This window comes from Myotis davidii, unplaced genomic scaffold (genome assembly GCF_000327345.1).
Source record: "Myotis davidii unplaced genomic scaffold, ASM32734v1 scaffold147, whole genome shotgun sequence".
In the NCBI taxonomy this organism is placed as follows: Eukaryota; Metazoa; Chordata; class Mammalia; order Chiroptera; family Vespertilionidae; genus Myotis; species Myotis davidii.
The window spans coordinates 8,362,498-8,366,550 of NW_006383010.1; the positions used below are offsets into that span (position 1 = coordinate 8,362,498).

Below are 4,053 nucleotides of genomic sequence, written 5' to 3' on the forward strand. Positions count from 1 at the left end.
ATCTTTCTTCTATCATTGACAGTCCCTCTAGGTTGTGGGCTGCTTGCCTGTGTTCCTGAGAAGCATCTACGGTACCAGTCTATAGAGTGTGTTTTCTTTAGTGAATTACCGGTATGTTTACCGGCAATAAACTTGCACTGTTTTATGTATATGTTTGATTACATACAGCCTTGTGACAGTTTTCCTGCATGTCATAAGCATTTGAATATAAATTAAAATGTTAAAATCAAATCTGATATTGTTTTACCTTTTATTTGGTGTGTGGAAGGTGTGCGGAAGAGGGGGTAGTCTTATATGGCGAGTATATAACAAACTCTGTATTTTGAGTGGAAATGTTAGGGGGTCGTCTTATACGCCCAGTCGTCTTATACGCCGGCAAATACGGTACTTTCTTTCATGCTCCTCATCCTACATTTATTTCCAATGCAGGAAAAGAAGTTATTGGGTTGGGAGATGAAGACTGAAAGAGATGAAGACTGAAAAAGATGTTGTTTTGTTTCGTCCTGGTTTTAATGTGAAAATTTTTTTTCCTTATTTAGATCATGACTTATCATCAACCATAAGGACCAAGTATATTTTATTTTATTTTATTTTATTTACCTTTAAATTCTGTAAGCACCAAGTATATTTTAAATGAAGTCATATTTATTGACATGTACACTTCAGAATGATATTGGACCCTAGAGAGTTAAACAGATCCCATCATTTTCTAAGTGAGATAATGAGGCTCCAGGGTTAAATTTTCCCCAAAGTCACCAGCAAAGCGATGGTAGATCCAAGATTAGAGTCTGCATTTCTTCTTCAGTGGTCGTACCAAACAGACTAGAAAGGGGAAAATTTAATTTTTTTCTTTTTGCATTAGATGCTCCAATCTCTCTGGTCTGTATCTCACAAAACAAAAACCAGAGTGATCCTGTTGACAGGCCATAATTAAGCTTTTAAAGGACCACTGCACTTATCTGGAGAAAAATACATTTAACCATCATACCATGCCTCTTTAAAATGCATAGAAACCTTTTCCAATGCATTTTCTAAGACATGGTTTGTTCACACTGGAGTATAACTTCAATATACCAGTTTTTTTTTAAACAGTTTTTGAAGATGTTTAAAATTTTTTAAATATCTTAAAAATTCACTCTGCTTTTCCATCTACATTATCTTTATGCTGGAGGGGGAAAAAACTGATGTGTAGATTTTTCTCTTTCATTTTGTCAGGGATATTAAAGAAGTAATCACTGCCATGAAGGGATGGTGCCGCTATTAATACTCTGTAATAGCCCTGTCCATCAGAATACACTGAATTTGAATGACTATGAGGAGCTGCAGCCTATGAATGACCCAAGTCATTTTTCCCCCTTGGAAGTGAATGCCTACTATTGTTTAGCTGAAAGCAGTAATTATTAGAAGTGGCTCTGACAACCAGGAAGAAAGAGTGCTGACAAAGCCTGGAGGTAGTGAGAAGTTGATTGGAAAGCAGTGTCACAGGGGCCTCTCCTCACACCCAGGCAGCCTTCAGAAACCCCGGGAAGGATTCCACATCTCTTCTCTCCCACCCAATTGCTACAGTTTAAAACAATATAATCTTACTTTTACTTTTTGCATACGTTACCCCTTTGATTTGGAGGGGATAATACAACTTATTCATTATTGCTTTCAGCTTTCTTTTTCTTTAAAAATAAAAGTCACTCTAGCACTTAATAGTCGTTCAAAGCGTCCACCCAATTTTGACACACAGCAAAACAATGAATAAATGAACTGATTATCCTCTTAAAAACGTAACATTGCCGAAGCAAAACTGACAGAAGCAGCCCATTAGTGACCCTAGTGAGAGATAGCTTTGATAACTTGACACTATCCCTCTTACAGAAAACTATGGCAAAACCAATTTATATGAGAACATCACCAAAACAGGGATATAGGCAGTGAGCACCACCCAAGTCTATTAGCAAGAAATAAGGCAAGGTACAAGACAGAAAGGCATATTGGAGAGTCACTTGGAGTCAAGGCAAGGAAACACTCCCTTCCCATTTAGAAATAGACACAGGGTACATAAAGGGGAAATTATGGGCTATCACTGGCCACCAGACATAGGTCTTTCCTGCTTTAGAGCCCTAGTTCTGGGTAGAAGTGAGATCCCCTTTGTTCCCCAAATCTCTCTCATGAGGCCGTTCTTCCTCTTCAGTTGGGGAGACAACAGTAGCCAAATGGGAACCAAGGGATCTGAATGTTAAGTCTTCTTCCAAAACAAAGGATGAAAATATCTGCAGTGGGGCTTTGACATACTAAATAAAAGGTCAAGATCTTGGAATGCTGGTTCAGAGCGTAAGCAATTGAGTTTGCATGTGCACTTCAATTATCCATCACACTCTTTTCCGGTTTGGGGGGGAGGGGGCGCATAAGGAACCATGAGCAGCAAAGTTTCCCGGGACACCCTCTATGACAGTGGTTCTCAACCTTCCTAAAGCCGCGACCCTTTAATACAGTTCCTCATGTTATGGTGACCCCCAATTTCATTGTTACAAATTGAACATAATTAAAGCATAGTGATTAACCACAAAACAATATGTAATTATATATGTGTTTTCCGATGGTCTTAGGTGATCCCTGAGAAAGGGTCACGACCCACAGGTTGAGAACCACTGCTCTATGAGGTGGTCCTGCACGGGAACCAGTGCAAGCTCTGGAAGTTTTTTGGACACTGAGGACTGCAGATCAGCTTGAAGAACTATGAACCTCAGAAGGACAAGCACTTCTCGGGCACTATCTGGCTTAGGTCCATTCCCCACCCCAAATCCTCTGTGTGTTCCAGGGGAGCAGCAGCACTGCGAGTGGCCAGGCCATGGATATCCCCACATGGACACTGAGGGGCTGAAGAAACTCAACAAGAATAAGAAAATGGTCAAGAAGCTAGCAAAGAAGTACGATGTCTTTTGGTTTCAGAGTCTCTAATTATTAATCAGATCCCATGAATTCCTGGGCCCAGATCTGAATAACCTTGGTATGCTCTCATCCTTGCTGACTCACAACAGGAACATGGTGGCCAACTCAATGGAATAAAATCCACGATCACATTCCAGATGAAGAAGGTGCTGTATCAGGCAGCGGCCATTGGCCACGTGAAAATGACAGACGATGAGCTTGTGTACAACATTCACATAGTGATCAATTTCCTGGTGTCATTGCTCAAAAAGAACTAGCAGAATTTCCAGGCTTTATATATCAAGAACACCATGGGCAAGGCCCAGCAACTGCACTGAGGCACTGCTTAATGAACCACACTGCAGTAATTATCAATCACCAGCAATTGTATCCACCCCACATACTGTACTGAGAAGACGGAGGGAAGCTACATAGTCAGGAATTGGGACCATCAGGCCGGGAAATAGAACCGGGAACCCAACTAGGTGAAGTTACTAACTTATTAACTGGGCATGTGTAGAAGACATAAGCTTTAAAATGTATGGATATTGCTTAGATGGGCAGCTTGCAGATAACCAATCAGGAGCTAGCAAGGCTGTCTCCACCCCCTAAATTAAAAGCACACTTGCTCCCTCTTCTCCCTCCCCATCTCCCCCCACTCCAAAGCACAGTGGATACCTGATATTCCTGTTAAGGGGGAGCACATCTCTGTGCCCATGTGGCTTATGGCCATGCGGGCCTCACACATGGACTTTAATTAGCTTGGACACTAAACTACTCCTGACTGTAACATGGAAGGGAAGCTCTGGACATTGACCTGCTCCCAGAACCCCAACTGCACCTTCTCCGGGACTGGCTTCTCCCAATAAACTTTGGTTCTATTAATTGTTTTTGTCCACAACTTCATTCAAGACAAGAACTTGGACTCAACACCCTACAATTTTGGTATCAGTACCTTCCAGTTCATCTCCAAACTCTTTCCATTTCTTGCTCTGGTCAGTTAGAGAGCTACCTGGAGACTAGACACCAGCAGCTACTTTGCATTCCAAGCTTGGGCTCTCTGGATGGATTTGTGTCCCAGTTGTCATTACTTAATTTCATAACCTGGTACCTTTCTTCATGGGCCCGGAATAA

General features: G+C 41.5%; 1 protein-coding gene and 1 pseudogene across 3 annotated transcripts in view; one reads left to right on the forward strand and one right to left on the reverse strand.

Annotated features, from left to right (window-relative positions):
* ARHGAP18 (Rho GTPase activating protein 18) overlaps positions 1-4,053 on the reverse strand; it is a 161,692-nt gene that overhangs the window by 64,585 nt on the left and 93,054 nt on the right. The window lies entirely within an intron of this gene.
* On the forward strand, positions 2,406-3,257 carry LOC102752931 (annotated as a pseudogene).